This window comes from Palaemon carinicauda, chromosome 12 (genome assembly GCF_036898095.1).
Source record: "Palaemon carinicauda isolate YSFRI2023 chromosome 12, ASM3689809v2, whole genome shotgun sequence".
Taxonomy (NCBI): Eukaryota; Metazoa; Arthropoda; class Malacostraca; order Decapoda; family Palaemonidae; genus Palaemon; species Palaemon carinicauda.
In genome coordinates, this window is record NC_090736.1 from 7,048,033 (window position 1) to 7,055,776 (window position 7,744).

The 7,744-nt window shown below is 37.6% G+C and overlaps 1 long non-coding RNA gene across 1 annotated transcript in view; it reads right to left on the reverse strand.

The window, feature by feature from the left end:
- LOC137650502 (uncharacterized) overlaps positions 1 to 4,259 on the reverse strand; it is a 67,241-nt gene extending 62,982 nt beyond the window's left edge. Inside the window, exon 1 of the long non-coding RNA XR_011045968.1 lies at positions 4,151 to 4,259. This is a non-coding gene — a long non-coding RNA (uncharacterized lncRNA). The remainder of the gene's footprint in view (positions 1 to 4,150) is intronic.
- Positions 4,260 to 7,744: the final 3,485 nt, after the last annotated feature.

A 7,744-nucleotide genomic window follows, 5' to 3' on the forward strand; every position in this document is an offset into this window, starting at 1 on the left:
TGCTTGTGGGCGGAGCTTGATATAGTTCATAAACGTAAACAAAATGTAACACCATTTCCTTGGGACTAGAGCCTTGCAAAAAATAACCTTGCAAGGGTATGTCTCGCAAGCAATTTGTTCGAGTGCTCCGAAGAGCTCTCTACTGTACTCCTAAGGGAAACTCAGCCTGAGAAAATAACACCGAAGTATTACATTTCACAAAACTCATCGTTTATCAAGAGGTCGTTGTGCCCCTGGGCACAATGATGTCATGCGGTGGATGCAAGCAACTGGTAGTAAACCGTAATGGCAGCAATAACACAGAGGTTTTTTCTTGGCGATTGTGTATGCACAACCGAAAGAGTTCGTTTCAGCTTTTTTATATTCTAGCAAACACCTGCAGCTGTGTAAACCTCCTCAGGGAAGGGAGTTTCCCATGAAGAAGCATGTAAGGGTTTGTTGGTCCAAAACGCTAAGAACAAACACTAGGCAGGTTCGTTTAGGCTTGCCAGCTAATGCCGGCAAGCGCCATTTATGCCGGTAAGACCAAGCGAGTATTAGTGAATGATATCTGACTCTTGCGAACATTAGCGAGAAAAGAATTGAATCTTACCTGTAAGGAAAGATACAGGTGATGTGAGTAAGTGTGCACTACCGAAGTAGCACTCACTTATGGCAACAGTCTGCACACTACCGAAGTAGTGTGCGTTTGAGGCAACAGTAAGCTGTAGTTCTGTGCGCTACTGAAGTACAGTAGTGCGCACTAGAGGAAACAGCAAACTGAAGCTCTGTGCACTACCGAAGTAGTGCACGCTAATGAATAGGGTCTTGTAAGCTTGCAATGTGTACAAAGATGAGCAACCAGGGTTGCTTGCAAACCTTCGTCAGGCAGAAGTTCACCCACCCACCTTGCTAGAGCTCAGTTGATGGGTGTGCAACACTGCGCATGACTTCTCTACGAAACTAAGGTCTTTGGGAAGTACTGTACTTATGCTCATTCTAACCCCCACAGGGAGTTGATGAGTAGCCTTATGTCATCCCCTCAGAAGGGAATAAAAAAGGCTGCGCTGGACTTGAAGACTAGCTGTTTCTCTCTCATATGAGATTGAAACATGGGGTGCCATTCCCGCAGGGCTTGGCGTCACAAAGCTCCATGAGCTCTGTTGTGTCACAAGAGGCATGATGTAGTTAATAACTCAGAGTTATAGCCTATAAGTTTCTACCTCGTAAGAGGTGGAAACCCATGAGGCACAGGTCCCGAAGGACCTGGCCTCACAAAGCTCCATGAGATTTGTTGTGCCCAAATGCAAGATGTCGGCAATAACCCCAAAGAGTTATACCCTATGACACTTGTCCATGGAAGAGGCAGCGTTCGCAAGCGGTCTATAGTCGTCACCATCTGTAGCTAAGACACCAAAGGGAGGTTGTAACAAGACTCGTTTTATTACCTGAGCGCACGGCGGTGATAAGCATGAACTGCAAGCAGTCACCTAACTCCTTCATCACCAAGCTCCGAAGAGCAAGGGAGCGCATGAACGAATCCAATTCCCGCTGAAGGAATCCCCTGAATGGGAAAACCACACAGGTGAAGGCAGTCTCTCCCACAGACGGGAAAGGCAACCAACCGCTGTTGCCATTGTTGGTAATTCTCCCAGCAAGCGGGAAGATTGCTGGACAGTGGCTGGTGGAGGAACTCTCCTTCAGAAGGAAAAGTTGCTCAACACCTGATGGATGTTAACTCTCCCTCGAGAGGGAGAATTATCCAACATCTAGGGGCGGAAGTCCGGGCAGCGCTCTCTGCTTCCAGTTAAAAAGTAACAGAACTACATGATACGTGCTTACCGCCTTCTGAGATCGTCAAACACTCAAGGAACGAAGAACGGCAGTGCCCCTACCATTACACTCAACAATGGAGGAACTCTTAGTACTGTACAGCCTCATTCTCGAGGAATAAGACAGCAACAGACACGCTGTTCGACAGAAATAAGTATGTTGGATAACAGAAGGTGGCGCAGAAAACTGTCATATAATTACAGATATCATGAATCACAGTATATCCTTGGCTTCTTCCATTGATTTCCCTCAAACAGAACTGTCTGCTAGACTATTTATCTAATCTTAAAGAGAAAGCAAAAGATCAAAACAGCAAGATAGGAGAACCAAGAAGTACAGAAAGTCCTTAACTTACAAACTTAATAGGTTTTAAGAAGCTGTTGGTAAGTATAAGAAAAAGTAAGTTAAAAAGACAAAAATTAATGGCAGTCCAGAATAGGCAAGGAGGGAGAGAGGAAACAACCGCTCTCGATCCGAGCCAAAAGTAAAGAGACTAAATCACAGGTGTGTGAACAGGAGTGGTAGCAAGCTACTCCCACCTACCCCCGCTAACTAGCGGTGTGGGTAGTTAACCTTCGCTAAATTTTAATGGCTCGTCATTTCAGCTCCGCCAAAAGTATAACCCCTAATAAATAGAGTGGTTTGTATTCCAGTTACGGAACAAAGGGCTTTTTCGACACATTCTCTTACCAAATTACTAGAATGCTGAGTGAAGACAGAATTGACTTAATATTGTTTTCCTATAGGTCATTACAAAAGATTTTGTTAAATGCCTGCTTAAAATAGCCAGCGATTATCGGTAACACATACCATGTGAATCAGACAATTGATAAAAACAGTACTGTAGTTCTAAATCGCAAATTAGTAAAATAATGTGCTGGCAGAACAATAATTTTCGGCAAATGGCACAGAGTACAAGTCACATTTAAAATTGACATTGCAAGTACTAAATCAAATAGATATGTCCTAACCTAATGTACCCCTACCTACACTTACACATGTCAGCACACCATTAATGGCAGAATAAACTGATCAATTATTTTCCTAATTATTCAATTGATCTAGTAAGAGTTTTTGAGGTTCATGTAGTTTGTTAGAACAAACGTAAACTTTTTTATCACTTGTCAAACTGATTTTCTCTATGGGGAAAATGTTGCTTATCTTGGTCTGAAATACAATATTATGAAGCTTATTTTACGAGTCATGAAATATGATTTAGTTTACCTAGCTAGAAGTGAAGCAAACAAAAGGCTGCGACTTAATCTTAGGGTACGTTAAGGATAATCCAGCACAATGGGGGTGAAGAGGGAGTAATCAAACCCTGGTGAATGGGGGATGTGTGTATATATACATACATATCTAAATATTCAACTGCAATTTTTGACAGGTCACATACACTAATTAGGAATAGCGTGCTACAGTAAATAACCTAACCTAACCATGGAGACGCCCTCTGTAACCCGCAGTTATTTGCAGTTTACCCTGTCCTAACGAGCTACATTCACCACCAAATATCTAGGGGTGTATGTATGTAAGCGGCCACCTGTATGTATGATTACGACTGACTTAGGAGCCTTTGTAGGGTGACGGCCAGATCCGTTTTCATTCATAGAAAATGGGAATATTATAAAGTGGGGTGGACTGTGGCCGTCATTCTAAAATCGAGTTCGTAGAAAACTGGAATATTCTGAACTGTGGCTGTCGTTCTAAAAACGATTTTGGAGGGAGAAGCTAACTTAAAAAACCCACCTAACCTATGCTTAAAGCCGTATCCTTACCCAGGGGGGCTTCGCCCCCCGGACCCCCCCTTACCTACTACGGGAGCGAGAAGATTCGTGGCCGGAATAAGAACTCGAGCCACATAAATTTTCAGGTAATTTAGGGTTTTCGGCAAAAATCATAAAAGTGTGCGTTTAAGCACATATTTAAGATCCGTAGACCATTTCCAAACGTTTTTATTCTATACAAGATAACAGTCGGAGCGATAATAAGCAAATTAGGACGCTTGGCCGTCGTAGCGCTACAAACTTCCCCTGACTTAAAATAAGGCAGTGTAAGAGGAAGTCGCAAGGGGCCGTTAGTGGCCTCGTTAGGTAAGTAGGTAAGGACAGCTTGTAGGTTCGGTTAGGGGGGAAAGTTTTGGTTAGTTGGTCTATTTTTTATGCAAGCTGGAGGAACTGGTTCCAATATCAATTATTTGGTTAGGAATTTGAGTTGTTTAACAATATTGAAAAGAAAGAGCATAATAATGTGATATATAATTTACGGTACATACACTAGTCTATACACCCCTATCATAAACACAAGGAATACATTAATAATAGTATCGCATACATACCATAAGGTATTGTTTAATGGGTTTTTATATTACAATGACTTATATTAAATTCACGGCCAAAACTATATGATTATACACATGTAGATTTAAATGAAAACATGTACGATCAGAAGCAGCAGTAGTAGTATTTGAGATACTGCATGCCTCTGTAAGAGGCTCTCCTAATAAGTGACCTTTATTTCAATATTAATTTCTTTTGAAAACTGATTAAACATAAAATTTTAGGAACTTAAAAACAATTTGCTATGCTTTACAGATATTTATCTTTTAAATAACACATATAATACTGGATTTAACAATAAACACCCATCATGCTGTGTGATACATACGCAAAATACCTAAGAATGTATACAATAAATTGATCTTGTAGGTAGGTCCTATGATTGGTAGTTGGACAATGAAGTTACATTAACTGGAATACAAGAAGGAGAAAGATGTATGCATTGGTAACTTCCTAGCACAAGGCCAAGCAAATATAAACCGAGTTAAAGGAGAAATATGCAGGATATTTAAAGTTTTGATGTAAACCTTTAATTTCCATGACAATTTGAACAGTTTATATTGTTAACAGTCTACAATTGCTAGAACATTGAATATGTAAAATATATGTAAGAAATAAGAAAATATTTACAGACTGCAGCCATAAACATCACCTTATACATTTTAGCGTAAAATATCTATTGTCTCATTGGTTGGTTGTAAGTGACGTCAGACTTTTGTATTTATGAATGAATGTTACGGGATGAAATGAATTATGACTTTAATTTTTTTTTTTTACAGAACTGTACTTAGAAAACTTATCAATTTCAAATAAACAAATCATAGATCTTACTGAAGGCAATGAGATAAATAAATACATAATAGTTCAAGGAAAATTTGACTTTATAACGATGTTAGATGTGTGTGTGTGTGTTTGTTTAGTAAGGGAAGGCAATCATCAATCACAGCTGTGAGAGACATAATCAATCAGAGGAATAGAATGTATCGCCTAGGGAGAGTTCCGGCCTTTTATGAGTTGTTGTTTGAGAAACCTACCCACATTTCCTTAAACTTATCTTCAAACGCTCTAGCTACTGGGGGACGGAGCTGGGGTTTTAAAAGGAATTGATTAGAGTTATGTTATTTTTTCAAAATATATAGACACAGTCATTCCCCTGTAATATATTATGTTTTGATAACATTTTATCAGAGGGACAAGTTCTGATTACCAAAATCAGTATCTTTATTAAGAAAATTTCTTTGTGACGTCATAGAGAGTAGGATGAATATTGTAGATAGTCTAAATGACTGTAATCAATTATGTTTGAGTGAGGTATTAAGTAACATGTGATAGATACTATTATCATATCAAGTTAAATATTGAAAGACTAACTTGACTTTAGCTCATATTTTGATATATTGGCAGTATAATGTAATTGAACAGGTCAATGCCAAATCATTATTTTTATTAAGAAATATGTGATTGTAAGGGCTAAAATTTGCATATAGAACAAGCTTAAAAACAATCATTTAGTAAATAAAACGAATTTAATGGATCTTAGAAAACTTAAGTAACACATCCTCCCGTGAATCCGGTTCGTTCGCCACTCGTCAACATTAACAAATTAACAACAGTCCTTAATGGAGCCCTTTCGCCTCATGCATTTTTAGCGGGAAATATCTGCCGTCCCATTGACTGATTCATCCTCTTCTATGATTGGTGGTTGTATATGACGTCAGTCGATAGTATTTTATGAATGAATTTGATGGGATAGGAGTGAAATACCTATACATATTACAAATAAATTAGAATTTATAAATTAAAATTTTCAATGGAATCAAACACATAACTATTATATATTCTTTCTAAATAGATAATTAGTCTTGTTCATAGACGTAATCTAAATAAATGCACCCTTTTCAAAGAAATAATTAACCGAGTTCTGGTTACGATGGTAGATGTGTAGTGTGAATTTATAAACAAAGACAACAACCAATCACAGCTGAGAAAGATATAGCCAATCAGAGGACTGTAATATCCCACCAAGAGAGAGTTCCTACGGTTTATGAGTTGCTGTTTGAGAAATCTGCCCAAATTTCCATAATAGCGTTTATTGGGGACGGAGCTGAAGTTTTTTTTTTTTTTTTTTTTTTTTTTTTTTTTTTTTTTTAAAGTGTATACTGTAGAGGCAGACATTTATTTATAAGATGTTTTGATAACCTATTTCATCAGAGGGATAAATATTGATAACCAAATCATTATTTTGTTTGTTTTTTGTTTTTACGGGTTTATTTCTCGCCTTCCACCAGACACTAAAAGTCTGTTCAGGCGGGCCTTGGTGAGTGAAAATAATTTCTTTCCAGTTAATATTTTCCAGTTATTTTATTAAGAATAAATACGTCTTTGTGACGCTAACATGAGTAGGATGAATTTTTGCAGCTTGTCTAAATGACTGAATAATCTGTTTGCTAGTTTAAGTGAGGTATTGAGTAATATGTAGCTAACATTCGATATTCAGGTAGAACTATTATTGTATCGAGTTTAGATAGGAACTAAATGAATGTAATTCCTATTATGTTACATTTTTAGGATTTCAAATATTATCCAAAGGCAAACAATAAGCAGATGACGAAACCCTATGATGAATTTCATATCTGAAAACTACCTCAACTAGTGTAGTGACACTTTATGCAGATTAATATAATTTGATATTTAAATAGATGATATAGTTGAATTACTCGAATTATTATTATTATTAAATGCTAAGCTACAACCCTAGTTGGAAAAGCAGGATGCTATAAGCCCAGGGGCCCCAACAGGGAAAATAGCCCAGTGAGGAAAGGAAATAAGGAAAAATGTCCATCACAGGTGTACTCCCAATCACTTTCTAATGAGTATTGACTAGTAATATCCTAATTTTATCACTTCACGTTCCTTTACGTTACTTATTTCCTTTATATTCCTTTACACTTTTCAGTCACACCCGACTAATCCACTACAATAATTACAGATCTGTTGAAAAACCTTTCCCTAAAATTTAATTTTGATCTTTCTACTTCTAGACTTAATGCATGACCTTGTTGTCCAGCGTAGCATCTTCACTCAAAATCAACACACCATAATGCAGATTATGAAAACCGTGCAATATCTTGAACATTTCAATCAAATCTCCTCTTACACTACTATCTTCAAGAGTATTTAAACCCAATTCACTAAGTCTATCTTCATATGACATTTGTTGTAACTCTTGAACCAGTTTAGTGGTCCTTCGCTGTACATTTTTCTAGGGTACTCCTATCTTTGTACAAACAAGGCACCCCTGCCTGTACACAATGCTCAAGGTGGGGATGAACAAAACTTTTATACAGCACAAGAAAGGATTCCTTATCTACAAAAGAAAATGCTCTCATAATCATACCAAAATACCCCCAGCTTTCTCTGCTGACATAACAATGTGTTTTGGAAATGATAGACTATTTGACATGACCCAAATATTTAGGTTTTTCTCTTCAGTAACAACTTCTAAATTTTTACCTTTCATAGTACAATCGTAACCTGGAATTTCCTTGCCTACATATAACATTTGCCTTCATTAAAGTGTAACAACCAAATTT